This window comes from Lactuca virosa, chromosome 9 (genome assembly GCF_052849685.1).
Source record: "Lactuca virosa cultivar CGN04683 chromosome 9, Lactuca_virosa_CGN04683_v6, whole genome shotgun sequence".
NCBI lineage: Eukaryota > Viridiplantae > Streptophyta > Magnoliopsida > Asterales > Asteraceae > Lactuca > Lactuca virosa.
The window spans coordinates 297,381,141-297,398,526 of record NC_136434.1 but is presented as its reverse complement, the minus strand read 5'-3'; the positions used below and the strand labels follow the sequence as shown (position 1 = coordinate 297,398,526).

At 38.9% G+C, this 17,386-nt stretch overlaps 1 non-coding gene across 1 annotated transcript; it reads right to left on the bottom strand.

Annotated features, from left to right (window-relative positions):
* Nucleotides 1-15,378: 15,378 nt before the first annotated feature.
* LOC145141581 (small nucleolar RNA R71) lies at nt 15,379-15,485 on the bottom strand. Its single transcript, XR_013722775.1, has one exon. It is a non-coding gene; the product is annotated as a small nucleolar RNA R71 (small nucleolar RNA).
* Nucleotides 15,486-17,386: the final 1,901 nt, after the last annotated feature.

The following is a 17,386-nucleotide window of genomic DNA, read 5'->3' as shown; positions in this document are numbered from 1 at the left end:
TACTCAACTATAGGTTTAAAACCTTAATATCCCAGTCCAAACTCAGAATGGACCAGGATCCCCTTACTGGGCCTAATGGGCCAATAAACTCATAACTTGGTCAGTATGGGCTAAGAATCCTTATATGGGCTCTAGTTAGACCCATATTCATTAAATAATAGCATTTTGGGCCATAAGACTTCTCATGGGCCTTTATTGGGCCTAAAATATCCCACTTCATTCTCATGGGCCTATATGGGCCGTGAACAAATCTCTTGAACAATGTTGGGCCGTAAACCTAAATTTCTTTACCAAGTTGAGTCGTAAACCCATCTCTTTAATGTAATTGGGCCGTAAACCCATCCTTCCTCATTCACGACCCACAACCAAAAACAAAAAAAGAGAAAATGTTGAATTTATTCCAAGGATGATACATAATATTTTCATGGAGGATATCCATGCAAATTATCCCACAAATATTTATGCAATCTCAAGTATCCATGCAACCATCACATCTTATTACTCTCTTCTCTTCCCTCTGTAACATACACATTCAGAAATCGTGTTTTGTAAATGTTAAAAGTAAATAATATTATGAAATATTATGTGATATTGAGTATTGAGTTCTAACAGATAGTTTTTACTATAAATGAAGTAAAACTATGTTTAGAATCACTCGGAAAATATTGGAAGTCTTATGAGATTCCAATTAAAAGTTAAATATCGAAATTTAACGAAAATATAAAATTTGAAATAAGTAGAATTTTATTATTGAAAGTTGTAGACAATTTCGTTAGAAACATTTAGGCGAAAACCTCATCGAAATCCGAGTTATAACGAGGAAGTTATGACCAATCGAAGATTCGCGACAAAACCGACACGGCACAGAATGACGTAAAAAGTGAGTTTTCGATGAACTATTTTTTAGCCTTGGTGATCTAAATTAAAGTTCTAAGTTTTGTTAAACCGATAATTTTCATAAAAAGAACGTCCAAATCTGACTTCGTATGAGGAAGTTATGATTTTTCTAAATTTCAGAATAACAGTAGACAGCTAAAAACTCGAAATAAAGATCGAGTGATTTTTAGCCGATGCAACCTAAACGAGAATCAAAGGTCTCATCAATAGTAGTACAATGGTAAAAAGACAGACGAAAACGGACGTCGGATGAAGAAGTTATGAATTTTTAACGGATTCTCCTGTCCCGGTCTGTTAAAAATAATAACAATAAAAATAAATTCAAAATTAGCCTACGGAGTCTAAACGAAAGTTGTATATCATAATTTGACCTACGCGTGCATATAAAGAACGTCAAAAACGGAGCTCGTATGCAAAAGTTATAGATTTTTGAAGTTTGGGGCACAAAATTCGAAAAAAATCCCAAAATCCGAGGAATTTCGCATGGTCAGACTTCGGCCACGTCATCCTCGCTCGCAGTGTGACATCCCCATTTTCACGGCCAGAAAAGACCGATTTTGTTTATGCTTTATAAAAATCATAGTACTTCTTTTAATAAAAATGTTGTGGAATTTGTTCCCAGTAAAACATGATAAATATGTTATCAAAGCATTTTCGAAGAAATGTATTTTTATTCATTTTAAAACATTTTGGATGTCATTGTCAATACAGAAACATAAGCATAACCAGAACTTACATTCATTTACACTAGTGATTTGCATCTCTTTTAAATCTCTCAGTGTAAAGTAGCTTCATATCGACACATGTGATACAAATAATCTTGAGTGGGTCAGGTTGGGAAACCTGGTGAGTACATAGGGTTTTCAACCCACAATAATATAATTATTATGTTTAAACATCAAACAATCAACCCAATTACCCATCCCCATTATCTTCTTTACTCTTAAGGATCTACCCTACGAATCAGCTATTCCTCGTTCATTCATTCCTAAGGATTATGCTAAGGAATAGGCACGAAATCCATCGTTGCTAATGATACATCTGTCAAGCACAACTGCTAATATTATCACTTAGGCGCATCTGCCAGAATTGTGACATTCTTTATAGGGCGCTTATGTCGGTATTGTCCTTTAAACGCTATTGTCACGGTTATAATGTCCTCTATTAGGCGCAGCTACTGATACTATCCTTAGAGCGCAACTGCTAGGATGTTTAGAGTACCTCGTAGATCCAAAAACATCTACAGGTTATGGCGCATCTGCCGATGCTCATCTATAGGGTACTAGGTCCATTGCTGCCAATGTCCACCTATAGGGCACTATGTCCACACTATTAATGTTCCTCTATACAGTTTAAATCATTTAAAATATGTTTAAAATCTTTCACACAGCATACACAACAAGTATACAGACAATATGCACACATAGCACGCAATTTATATTAAATACTTCATATCTATGTGTAAGATGAAAGGGACTATGCACTCACTAGATAAGGTGGTGACTCGGTACTCGGACAGCACTTCGTTACTCTTAAAACAATTTTCCTTTGACAAAACCTAGTATCATTAACACTAGAGTTTAGTCTAATATTCAGCGAGACTAATTAATAGTCTAGCTAGTATTACTATTATATAAGCGTTAAACAATACTCTTCACCCACTATGTACAGACAGGGGCCAGACATGGAACACCGGAGAGCAGAATCATTTTGGCATATAGCACTTCTGAATCCAGCAACCCAAGCAGCCCTCCAAACCAGATTCCCCGTACCGCGAGTGGTTAAAAAGATATTATAACGACACTTATATAACCCATAATAATAGTCCAAATAATTATGATAAGGTCCTAATAACATTACTATATTTAAATAAAAGCTATATTAAATATAGTATAGGCTTAGCTCACTTACAACAGGTTTTTATTAAAAACCGGGCTTCGCTGGAGCAGCGTTTCCGAGCCGAAAGCTTTTCTTCTCGGAGCCGTCAGGCACTCCGTGGCTTCCTTCTCGTGCTAGGGATGTTCCCTAGACTTGGGAGGGGTTTAGGGAGGCTAGAGAGAAGTTAGAGAGAGAAAGAAAGGCTTATGGTGTGAAGAAATTATGAAGAGTTCATCTCTTATTTATAGGAATTTTATAGTAAAGTAGCCTCCAAGCTTCGTCAGTATCTTTCGTGTACGAGCTCCGTTTTCTACGTTCTTTATATCCACGCATTGGTATTTACGAGTACTACAACTTTCATTTAGACCCCGTCGGCTAATTCTCCTTCTATCTCAGATTTACAAAAACTGTATCGTATTTTTCGCGCACGAAGAGTAGCGACTAAGCTTCGTCCATATCTTTCTCATACGAGCTCCGTTTCCGACGTTATTTTACGAGTACTACAACTTTCATTTAGACCTCGTTGGCTAATTCTCATTCTATCTCGGATTTACAAAATTGTATCGAATTCGTCGCGCTCGAAAAGTAGAGACTAAGCTTCGTCCATAACTTTCGCATACGAGCTCCGTTTTTGACGTTATTTATATCCACGCGTAGGTAAAAACAAAATCTACAACTTTCCTTTTTACTCTGTCGGCTAATTCTCGACCGATCTTAAATTTAACAGTAGGAGGTGATTACACTGTTAAATGTCCGCGTAAAATTCATAACTTTTACATACGGACTCCGTTTTCGTCTGTCTTTTTGTCGTTGAGTTCCTATTAATGAGATATTCAACTCTCATTTAGGTCGCGTAAGCCAAAAACCGCTCGAACTAAAATTCGAGTTTCGGGCCGTGCACTGTTATGCCAAATCTTAGAAAAATCATAACTTCCTCATACGAAGTTAGATTTGGGTGTTCTTTTTATGGACACTCTCGGTTTAACGTTTTCTATGACTTTGGTTTAGATCGCTAAGGCTAAAAGTCGCTCTATCGTAAATTCACTATTTACGCTTCCCGGTGCCGAGCCGGTTCCGTCGCGAAACTTCGACGGGTCATAACTTATTCGTTATAACTCGGATTTCGGCGTTCTTTATATCCCCGGAATCCTTGTTTCGATCACTACAACTTTATGTAAAGATATAGGGTTTATCTCACACTTTAATTTTGACGCTTATTTTTATTCTTTATTAATTATACATTTATAATTAAATAATAAGCACACAAATACACATAATTCACATAGTATTCAAATATTTCATCTTTATTACTTCAAAAAGAGTTACAATAGTTGACCTAGACTATTACATCGTCTAAAAATGCTTAGCCCTGAAACCCGGACGTTACAATTATCTCCCCCTTAGGATGATTACGTCCCGGAATCATCAATGAAACAGGGCTCACATGATGACTCAATACGTTATCTCTTCATCCTAAGTAATAACCGCAACTTTAATGTTTCTTCGAACGAGTATCTAACTCTAAGATTTCCTGACTACAGGCGGTGCCCGATCTTGGACCCGTTCCCTATCTCACGTTGTACTCCCAATTATGACCTTCAAGTCACAATCTCGATCCTTACTGGAGACTGCTTCTTCCTCTTAACAATCTTAGGATTACTACCATGGACCGATGTGTCATATTGTAATGACCTAACATCGTATGTTGCAACGCTTAGACTCAGGTCTTTTAGAGTCAAATTTCCAGAACAGACTATACCTCCCTTCATGTTCTAATGTGATATAATCACATCTTAAAAGGTAGCATTCCTAGCTACAAGCAACTATCCTGATACCTCTACTGATCGCTTTAATTGTCTTTCACTTCAATCTTCTAGCTTAAGTCAGATGCTACATCGGACTTGGTTCTCTGAACCATGTAACATACTCGTCTTAGTCGGACTTAATTTCATATGACCACTAGGGTCGGAATAACAATCATCTTTTTAGTCATTACCGAAATGATGGTAACAACATACTTGAATAAAACGAAATCAATTACTAGCTTCTTGGTAACCTTGTGACTTTCTTTGATCCAAGTGTGAGTCCTGTGCTTCCGGTAGTATATGCATCTACTACCTTTGACACCTACTCATACTCGTCCCAAGTATTGTCTCGCAGTTTTCCAAGTCACCATACAGAAGTCACATAACAGTTTAACACATCAGATAACCAAACGAAGGTTTTATTATTTCTTGAAACTATTACATAGGTGTTCAAGTTCACCCTATACTATGCCTCTAATAGGCTACATTATACGATACTATCCCTTGGTTACTTCATAACTCGATCTTTGGATATTAAGCCTTCACTCCTGAATCCTTGCATTGTTATCTGCTTTGTCAAGGATCATTTGAAATGCTCTCACCTTTGGCTTTGGCGGCACATTTGGCTTCGTAGCCCCTTCTCTCTTTGGGCAGTCTTGCTTGAAGTGCCCTTCCTCGTTACATCCGTAGCACACCCTTTTATTGAATGTACACTCGTTGGCATAATGCCCATGCTTCCCACACTTGAAACAAGTCACCTTCTCACCGCATTTTCCAGAGTGTTTCTTTTGCACTTCTCGCACCATCTTGCTTCACTTTCTCCTCCTCTAAACTTTCTTGTACTGGACTTGCTCTTCTCATCGGGCCTTGCCGATCCTTCGAATTTCCTCTTTTCGCCAACCTCAATCTTGCTGGTGGCTCTTCCCTTGATCATCTCCTCAACAGACTTGGCAGCCTAGATAGCTTCCTCCAATGTAGGTGCCTGACGTACTGGCACTGCATATTCCCATGGAAGTCCCTTGGCGTACTTGTCGATTTTCATCAGCTCATCTGGGACAAGACGTAAGGCAAACTCCATCTTCTCTGTGAAGTTGTTGGTGTATTCATCAATCGGCATGCTTCCTTTCTTCAAGGTTAGGAATTGGTTCTCTAGTTCGAGCAGGTTTTGGGCTGAGCAGTACTTGCGTTTGAACTGCACCAAAAATTCTGCCCATGTTAGTTGCAGGGGCTCATTGGGGCTCAAAGTCTTCCCCAGGGTGTTCCACCAACGCACAGCGCTTCCTCGGAACTGACGCACTATAAACGTGGTCTGTAGTTTGCCTCTACAACCACACGTCATGAAAGCTAACTCCATCTCTGAGATCCAATCCATGACCCCGATCGGATCTTCCTTTCCAGTGAAAGTCGATGGCTTGCAAGTCAGAAAATCTTTGTACTTGCATCCATTCCTCTAGACTTCGTCATCTTGGTTGTTTTGTCGAACTATTGGTGGGTTGGCTTGACCAATGGTCCCACTGTAGTTCCCATCCTCAGTCTGCCCTTCGTTCAACTCGGGCTGTTCGATCTGTATGGTAGCTTCCTCTCGATTCTGTTGGAGAAAACGTCTGGTATCCTCCATTTGACGATCTAACATCGCCTGGATCATCGCTTGCACTCCGGCCATTGTTATTGGCTCAGCAGCGGCTACCACAACCGGTATTTGCTCAATCACTGGGGGTTGGTTTTTGTTCCCATTTGCATTCCCGGCTCCACTGTGGGTTCTTGCCATTTTGATCTATACACCGAATAAGGTGAATCTAGATCTTTATTTAGGATAGTCGTTTAAACCGTCCTTATCACTCTGAAACGTTTACATGTTAGTTCTAATATCGTAGTCGTACGTTTAGAATCCTAAACACGTAAGGTTTCCAGATCCGGTCGGCAACAGACCATAGATCCGAACAAATAAGAGCATATCAGGCACAAATCACTTAGCACATAGAAGCATTTTAGGCATAATTACTAAAATAAACTAGTGCTCACATCTCACAATCATCGCTTAGTATTCTAAGTTTAAGTATAGAAATCCTACAAATTCCTAGTTCGCTTAAACTAATGCTCTGATACCAACTGTGACATCCCCATTTTCACGGCCAGAAAAGACCGATTTTTTTATGCTTTATAAAAATCAGAGTACTTCTTTTAATAAAAATGTTGCGGAATTTGTTCCCAGTAAAACATGATAAATATGTTATCAAAGCATTTCCCAAGAAATGTATTTTTATTCATTTTAAAACATTTTGGATGTCATTGTCAATACAGAAACATAAGCATAAACATATCTTACATTCATTTACACTAGTGATCTACATCTCTTTTAAATCTCTCAGTGTAAAGTAGCTTCATATCGACACCTGTGATACAAATAATCTTGAGTGGGTCAGGTTGGGAAACCTGGTGAGTACATAGGGTTTTCAACCCACAATAATATAATTATTATGTTTAAACATCAAACAATCAACCCAATTACCCATCCCCATTATCTTCTTTAGTCTTAAGGATCTACCCTACGAATCAGCTATTCCTCGTTCATTCATTCCTAAGGATTATCCTAAGGAATGGACACGAAATCCATCGTTGCTAATGATACATCTGTCAAGCACAACTGCTAATATTATCACTTAGGCGCATCTGCCAGAATTGTGACATTCTTTATAGGGCGCTTATGTCGGTATTGTCCTTTAAACGCTATTGTCACGGTTATAATGTCCTCTATTAGGCGCAGCTACTGATACTATCCTTAGAGCGCAGCTGCTAGGATGTTTAGAGTACCTCGTAGATCCAAAAACATCTACAGGTTATGGCGCATCTGCCGATGCTCATCTATAGGGTACTAGGTCCATTGCTGCCAATGTCCACCTATAGGGCACTATGTCCACGCTACTAATGTTCCTCTATATCAGCTTCCGTCCCTCATCATTCATCTACCCATGTTATACCCAACATATTTGTATATATAAAATACATATACAGTTTAAATCATTTAAAATATGTTTGAAATCTTTCACACGGCATAGACAACAAGTATATAGACAATATGCACACATAGCACGCAATTTATATTAAATACTTCATATCTATGTGTAAGATGAAAGGGAGTATGCACTCGCTTGATAAGGTGGTGACTCGGTACTCGGACAACACTTCGTTACTCTTAAAATAATTTTCCTTTGACAAAACCTAGTATCATTACCACTAGAGTTTAGTCTAATATTCAGCGAGACTAATTAATAGTCTAGCTAGTATTACTATTATATAAGTGTTAAACAATACTTTTCACCCACTATGTACAGACAGGGGCCAGACATGGAACACCGGAGGGCAGAATCATTTTGGCATATAGCACTTCTGAATCTAGCAACCCAAGCGGCCCTCCAAACCAGATTCCCCGTACCGCGAGTGGTTAAAAAGATATTATAACGACACTTATATAACCCATAATAATAGTCCAAATAATTATGATAAGGTCCTAATAACATTACTATATTTAAATAAAAGCTATATTAAATATAGTATAGGCTTAGCTCACTTACAACGGGTTTTTATTAAAAACCGGGCTTCGCTGGAGCAGCGTTTCCGAGCCGAAAGCTTTTCTTCTCGGAGCCGTCAGGCGCTCCGTGGCTTCCTTCTCGTGCTAGGGAGGTTCCCTAGACTTGGGAGGGGTTTAGGGAGGCTAGAGAGAAGTTAGAGAGAGAAAGAAAGGCTTATGGTGTGAAGAAATTATGAAGAGTTCATCTCTTATTTATAGGAATTTTATAGTAAAGTAGCCTCCAAGCTTCGTCCGTATCTTTCGTGTACGAGCTCCGTTTTCTACGTTCTTTATATCCACGCATTGGTATTTACGAGTACTACAACTTTCATTTAGACCCCGTCGGCTAATTCTCCTTCTATCTCAGATTTACAAAAACTGTATCGTATTTATCGCGCACGAAGAGTAGCGACTAAGCTTCGTCCATATCTTTCTCATACGAGCTCCGTTTCCGACGTTATTTATATCCACGCGTTGGTATTTACGAGTACTACAACTTTCATTTAGACCTCGTTGGCTAATTCTCATTCTATCTCGGATTTACAAAACTGTATCGAATTCGCCGCGCTCGAAAAGTAGAGACTAAGCTTCGTCCATAACTTTCGCATACGAGCTCCGTTTTTGACGTTATTTATATCCACGCGTAGGTAAAAATAAAATCTACAACTTTCCTTTTTACTCCGTCGGCTAATTCTCGACCGATCTTAAATTTAACAGTAGGAGGTGATTACACTGTTAAATGTCCGCGTAAAATTCATAACTTTTACATACGGACTCCGTTTTCGTCTGTCTTTTTGTCGTTGAGTTCCTATTAATGATATCTTCAACTCTCATTTAGGTCGCGTAAGCCAAAAACCGCTCGAACTAAAATTCGAGTTTCGGGCCGTGCACTGTTATGCCAAATCTTAGAAAAATCATAACTTCCTCATACGAAGTTAGATTTGGGCGTTCTTTTTATGGACACTCTCGGTTTAACGTTTTCTACGACTTTGGTTTAGATCGCTAAGGCTAAAAGTCGCTCTATCGTAAATTCACTATTTACGCTTCCCGGTGCCGAGCCGGTTCCGTCGCGAAACTTCGACGGGTCATAACTTCTTCGTTATAACTCGGATTTCGGCGTTCTTTATATCCCCGGAATCCTTATTTCGATCACTACAACTTTATGTAAAGATATAGGGTTTATCTCACACTTTAATTTTGACGCTTATTTTTATTCTTTATTAATTATACATTTATAATTAAATAATAAGCACACAAATACACATAATTCACATAGTATTCAAATATTTTATCTTTATTACTTCAAAAAGAGTTACAATAGTTGACATAGACTATTACATCGTCTAAAAATGCTTAGCCCCGAAACTCGGGCGTTACACGCAGCATGCCGCGTGTCTGAATTGATGAGTCATCCGAGGCCAGCTGTCGACCCGTGTCGCACCCTCCTCGCACCGAAGGCTCGGCCAATCAGAAACCGCCATCTGCCTTCCCCGTGTCTCGATCTCGGATCAGCCGCGTGTGCAGCCCTCGCATCCGACGCCTGGCACCCTCGCATGCAATCCACGTGCCCCCTTCGGTCCGAAGTTCCTCCTATAAAAAGGAGGGTGCGAATCCTCCCGGGTAAGTTTGGAAAATTGCCCATTTTCACCCCTAAATCAATATTTCTTGCATTTCAACTTCCCCTGAAGCCCCGGGATCATACGAAACATCTGAAATACGTTCCGAAGTGACCGAAGACCCCGAAAAATTTATCTTTTCCGTTTTGAAGCTCAACCCTCGCAGGTCCCGGTATTCAACGAAGAAAGTTATTTATTATAACGAAGTGCTGCACAAATTACTATTTTAACCCCCGATTAATTCACGATGAGCTCAATATATAGGAACAAATGTATGTTATGTGTTATATGTGCTATATTTTTTCCTGAGTTATTTTTGTTTTATACTGTTGATCATGTAGAGCATGTCTCGTATCACTTCTGGTATTGGCTTTGAGCCTCTGGCCATGTAGAGCATGTCTCGTATTATTCTGGTATCGGATTTATGCCTTTGGCCATGTAGAGCATGTCTCGTATCACTTCTGGTATTGGCTTTGTGCCTTTGGCCATGTAGAGCATGACTCGTATAACTTCTGGTATTGGCATAGGGCTATGTAGGGCTGAAAACCTGTATATTCTAGCAAAATGATAATCAGAAATTGTATGTTTTCTGTGCCATTTGGGCTGAAGTGTTATTGATGTATATCAAGTATTGAAATTATTTTGTCTCGTTGATTGTATATCTTTGAATCAAATCATCGATTGATATGGAAAGTTTGTCACATGATTCACATATGCCTTTGTTGTTCATTGTTTCTCTTTGCTTCTTCCATATTGAAGTATATATATGGCATAACGTTATATTGTATCTATTATTGAACTCACTAAGCGTCACTGCTTACCCCTCTCAGTGTTTAACAATTGCAGGTAATGGGAATCCAGTATAGTCTTATACCATTGGAAGATTTAGAATAGTTTATACTATTACTTTTGTGCTTGGGTTTACGTTTGTATAAAACTTTAATATCCTGGGTAGTTATGTAATATACTAAAACTTAGTCGGTTTGTATCCAGTCTTTTGTAATCACACTATCAATGTAAGATATTATTTATGAATATGTATGTAGCATGTTTTGGACTAATAATGTTTTTAGTATGAAAGTTTGGGGTCTTTCAATCATGGTATCAGAGCGGTGGTTTAAGTGAACTAAATTCCACGGATTGGTATTTAGACTTAAACCGTTGGAAGTTCAATATATGAACGGATTCATTAGGAGTATATGGATACAAACCATAGGAAAGATTTAAGTAAAGTATTAGGTAATAATAAATCCTAATATTCTAAATATTATGTTGCTCCAAATTTTCAGAAGAATGGCTTAACAGGAAGGTATCCATACACCAGAAGTGGGTAGAGATCCTAAACCTGGTGAAGTAAATACTCCAATACCCCTCGAGAGGAGCGACTCTTGGGTAAACTTACTGGTATTATTCGGCAGACTCTCGAAGAACACAAGAAGGATAATGATAAAGGCAAAGAGAAAGCCGCTGGAGAATCTTCAAAAGGGGAGGTGAAGTGTCCCTCGTTCAAAGATTTCAAGAGTAGTGGTGCTACAAAGTTTTCTGGTGTCCTTAATCCCATACTTGTTCTAACTTGGATTTAGAACACAAAGAAAGTATTTTGTATCTCTCATGTGAATAATGAAGACAAAGCTAATTATGCTTCTGCTATGCTCGTCGGAGAAGCCTTGGTCTGGTGGGAAGCAACATATGAAGCTCTCAATGAGTATGACCAAGAGAATATATCTTGGGAAATGTTCAAAACTCGTTTTCTAGGGAAGTATTGTCCTCTAGACATGAGGAGGAGATTGGAGAAAGAATTTCTTGAGCTTAAACAAGAAGGAATGACCGTGAATGAGTATGAAACTCAATTCAATCAAAAAGCACGGTTTGCTGCAAAGTATATTCCAACTGAAGACGAGAAAATTCAGTTATTCATGGAGGGACTACGACATGAAATCCATGATTTCGTAGCCAATCGAGATGTTTTGTCCTTTGAAAAAGCTGTTGAATATGCTTGGAAACGTGAGCATGACTTAGAAATACGTGGTGTCACTCTTTCTGTTCCAAAGCACCCACGTACTGATCGAACTATTTATGTTTCCTCTATTCCACCAACTCAATCCGTTCAATCTGAACCTAGCCAACAATTGCAGTCTCAGAGTACTTTTCGTGGTCGCGGTAGATCACAATCTTTTTCTCTTCAGTTGCCATCGTGTATAAAATGTGGAAAGAATCACCAGGGCCAATGCAGAACAGAAAAAGTGGTGACCTGTTATGGATGTGGAGAAATGGGTCACATAAAGCCCGTTTGTCCAATGAAGAGTGTTACATGCTTTGCTTGTGGTGTTACCGGCCACATGAAGCGTTTCTGTCCTACTCTTACTAGTCAAATGGCGGGAAGTCAAGCTTCCGTTCAACAACCAAGGAATACTCCAAAAGAGGAGGTGCCAATAGCTAAAGGTTGTGCATTCCAGATTACCGCAGAAGAGGCACACGAGGACCCGAATGTTGTGACGGGTACATTTCTTGTCAAATTTTAGACCTGCCCACATCTTATTTGATTCTGGTGCCTCAAATTCTTTTGTGTCTCATGAATTTGCGCATTCTTTTCAAATTGCTTGCTATGCACTCGTGCAACCATTTCACGTAGATACCATAGGAAGTGTATCATTACTTGCTGGTAAAGTCCATAGAGATTTTGTCATGGAAACTGAAGGTTATAGTTTTCTTGCTAACCTAATTCCCATCTTCTTGCCCAACTTTGATATTATTCTCGGCATGGATTGGTTGTTAAAGAACCACGTAGAATTCTGGTATTACGAAAAGATGGTATGCATCCCTATCGAAGGGAAGGATCTTATTTATGTCTACGGTAAACGAAAATTTAAAATATTAAAAAAAATTATATCGAAGGGTGTTCTATCTATCTGACCTATACAGTTAATATCTCAAAAGAGGAGAAGAAAACTGTAAATGATGTGTACCACTGAAGATTATTTCCGATCGTGATACTCGCTTCACTGCTCATTTTTGGGCGAGTATGCAACATGAATTACAATATCGTGTTGCTCTTAGCACAACTTATCCTCCCCAGACAGACGGTCAGACAGAGAGAACAATCCAAACAGTAGAAGATATGTTTTGTCCATGTCTCGGAGTTGGTGCGCGTCAAGTGGAAACACCATCGAGGCCCAAATTATAATTAGGAAAATAAGAATGAGATAAGAGCGAAATATTCCCAGTCATTTATATCGTTATGATTTCGGGGACGAAATCCTCAAAAGGAGGAGGTATTTGTAACATACATGTTCAGAAATCGTGTTTTGCAAATGTTAAAAGTAAATAATATTATGAAATATTATGTGATATTGAGTATTGAGTTCTAACAGATAGTTTTTACTAGAAATGAAGTAAAATTATGTTTAGAATCACTCGGAAAATATTGGAAGTCTTATGAGATTCCAATTAAAAGTTAAATATCGAAATTTAACGAAAATATATGATATGTGCAAATCTACACATATATTTTACATCATATCTTAATACTTTTAGATATAATTATGATTATTATAGAACAAAAGGTACTTATTATGCTTAATATCTGTTATGTAGCATAAAGACATTCTCGGGGGCAATATGGAAGCTAGAAGCAGGAAAATACGAGCTTAGACAAGAAGAAGACACAAGAAGGATGTTGCTAGACAGCTTGACCCCTCGTCGGTATTTTGACCATATCTCATGACTCGTAACTCCGATTAAGGTGATTCAAAATGATCTGAAAACTAGACACAATTTCGGACGACTTTCATGTTTTGAGAAAATTCGTATTTTCAACCACCACGACGTGGTGAATGGAATCTTTACGATTCTTGACGCTAGCTTGGGGAATACGGGATAAACACGAGGACCACGACGTGGTGCCTTTACCACGTCGTGGTGTCGAGATTTTTGGCAACTATATATATCTCGGACATTAGGTCGATTACAGAGGAGAGAGGGTTGAAGGTTGCGACCATTAACAAAAAATACCCTTCCAAGACCCCTTTGAGGGCAGAATTCAAGTAGAGATCAAAGGATAAAGAGATTGGAGCAAGGATTCACATCTACACATTCGGTTTGCATAGTTTAATCATGATTAGTCTAGTTTCCCTTATGTTTATGTGTTCACCAGCTATGATTATGGGCTAAAAACTCTTGCTTTCGTTTAGTTAGTTGAAACCTAACACTATGAGTTAGTTTCTTACTTTATGGATTATATGAATTTGGTTTATGCATGTGTTTGATTATCATTACCTAGCATGTTAAAGTTTGTAACTTTTTTGCTTAATTTCAAATTTAGTATAGCTTAGTGACCATTAAATTACACGAACTTGATTACGTAGTGATTTAGTGACCATTAAATTGCTAGAGCTAGGATCGACCAAATCTTAGATAAGTAATAAAAGCAACAAATTTAGTTGTGCTAGAGAACATAATTATGACCATAATTGTGTTTGTTTAGATAAATCTTACATAGCCCATCTATAATGAATAACTAATTTTGTGTTTTGCTTGTGTATGACCATACAAAGCAGTTCATGAATTGGTGAAAATATTAGTGAATTTGGACTTGAATTGCTAATTACAATAACTTGGTAACCAACTTCATTAATCCATAAATAAGAACTAACCATAGGAAAAAGGTGGATTCGAAACTAAACGAAAGTGTTTTAGTATATTGATTACAATCGTTTTTATTCAAGTGCTTAAGTTTTTCTGAACTTGTAAAATCAGATAAAACCCCCACTTTTAGTTGTTTTTCTTAGTTTAGCTTTTAGTAATTATTTTATTAATTAAATACTGTTCTCTGTGATCGACACCCGACTTACCCAAGCTATACTATAATCTGACTAGGTACACTGCCTATAGGTGCATAGTTAGTATAAGTTTGTTAGGTTATAAATTTAAAAGTTGATAGGTATAATTTGTGCACATCAAGTTTTTGGCGCCGTTGCCGGGGAACGGCTTATTTGATTTTTAATTTAATTGCTTTTAGTTATATGATCCTTTTTGTGGGGTAAAAACCGCAAAAAGTTAATTTTTTTTAGCATTTATTTTATTTTATTTTTTTCGTCTGTAGACCAAGCACGTCGTGGGCATCTAGGCCACGTCGTGGTCACGTTCCAGGCAGTTTATAGTTTTAGTTTTTGTTTATTTTAATTTTTGTTCCTTTTTATGTGTGTGTTTTCTAGTTTTTTTAGCAGTAAATATGGGGGACATCATGACCATGTCAATGGAAGAGTACAAGCGACATATGAGGAATGAAAACAGATGGGGTCTTGATCCACCAAAAATCCCAACCACGACAAAGTTTGAACTTCCAGGGCACATTATTAATATGTTAAAAGAACTACCTTTTTATGGGAAGGAGCACGAGGACGCTTATGAGCATATAGAAGAGGCGGTGGAGATTTCACATTATTTTCATGCACCAAACGTGAGTAAAGATGCGGTGATGCTACGACTTTTACCGGTCACATTGAAGGGTGAAGCAAAAGAATGGTTAAAATCACTTCCTTTTGGAGCAATCACGACATGGGCTGATTTTAAGACTGAGTTCATCAACCAATTTACTCCTCCTTTGAAAGTGGCAAAGCTTAAAAGAAACATCCAAAATTTTGAACAATTGGAAGGGGAGTCTCTATATGAAGCTTGGGAGCGTTACAAGAGATTGTTACGACATTGCCCTCAACATGACTTGAATGTGCAACAAGAAATCTTGATATTTTATGATGGAGTCAATGTATGCACTCGTCAACTTCTAAACTCACAAGGGCCCATGACAAAGAAGGATCTGGCTACTAACAAAGCTTTAATTGAAGAATTTGCCAAGCATTCAAGGGAGTATCACAACCCAAGGGGGGAGGATATCACAAGAAGAAGAGCAAATGGAGATGGAGCTTCTGATGTCCTAACAATGGTAATGGCAAATCTCGATGGCATGGAAAACAGGCTCATAACGATGGATGGATCAATTAATGTGGTACACGATAGATACGAATCCTGTGGAGGATATTACTCTGTAAGGGATTGTGAATTGGAATACAAGAGAGCTCAAAACACGGCAAAATATCAACAACTAGAGCATAATCTCTACCAACTAGAATGAGTCCAATCCGAGAAGATAAATGCTCTCGAGTCAATTATAACGCCCCGTTATAAGAGTAATTATTCATGGATCCCCGAGATCAAGAGTAAGGGTGTTTCGGTCTTTTATGGGCAATGGGTTTTATTCGAGAAGGTTTCGGGTCGGGGTGTGTTGCTAGAAGCGTAGGGCTTCTCGCCACCTTTTCGTGGATAAAGTTCGTCGGAAACGGGCTTAGAATAAAGGAGTTATGACACTTTGAAGATAGTGTCAATAATGGTCCCTAAAGGAAATATTTGGCAAAGGGGTCCTAGGCATGCATGGAGTGCATGCGTGTAATTGGCTGGGTACGCCCAGCGTAAGTTGGATGTACGCCCAGCGTATTGGAGTAAATGAACGCGGGAGTCCCTCGACGTACGCCCAGCGTACTGGATGTACGCCCAGCGTACGCCTATCATCCAGAAACCCTAATATTCGGGTGTGGAGGCTATTTAAACAACTTTAAGAGCTCATAACCCTCCCTTACCCTAGCCTCCACTGTTTAGAGCCGTTTTCCCCAAACCCTAGCCAACTTCTTGAGTGTGTGAACTTTGGAGGTGAATTTGGAGTGTTTTGAGAAGAAGGTGTTGCATCTAGTGAGTAGAGGAAGAAGGCCAGCGTGTAGATCTGAAGTTTTCTGGTGGTTCAAGAGCTCCTAAAGGTATAAAGCTTCTTGCTTGACATCTATTTTGTGTAGATCTAAGTGTGGTGAAGTTTTGACACCATTTTTGTCCCAAACCCCCCCCACCCCCCAATTATGATGCATGATGTGTTTTGGTTAAGATGAGTTGTCCTTTCAGACCATTGGAGAGGTCTTGAGTAAGAAAAATGAGGTCCCAATGGCTTTGGTTGTCCCATGTAAGAAGTAGGAAGGTCTTACTGGGTTAAGACCTTGAGTTAAGAGCTTTATGGACGTCCAAAAGGATAAAGATTGAGACTTTATGAGTCCTAGGCCCTTTTTGTCACTAGATCTGGCATATGGGCTTAAGTGCTTAAGCCATTAAGCACATGGAAGGATTTTTTTGGTGCAGACGTGCGTACGCCCCGCATACCAGAGGAGTACGCCCAGCATACGCCCTCTGTTGGGTTTTCAATTTTGGGCCTTGAGTAATTGGGCTGTTTATGGGCTAGCTGGGCTTGGGCCGTGACTGAATAGTATGGATGGAGTAAATTGGACCCAATAATTATTATGGACCTTGGATCTAGGCCCATTTGGTGAGGTGGGCCCAATTTAGTAAATTGGGCTAATATTGGGCTTTGCATGAGGAATTGGTTTTGGGTCTTGGCCCAATAAGAGGGTAATAGACTTAATGAGTGTTGTGGGCCCTTGGCCTAGAAAGTCATGTTGGATTCTAACTTGGTGATTATCATGTGATAGTTGGGAGTCCCGGTAAGTCAGCGGTCAGAGATTTGCAGGATTTCGGCAGTTGCAAGGTGAGTTATCCTCACTATATCGACAGGGTCTACGGCACCAAGG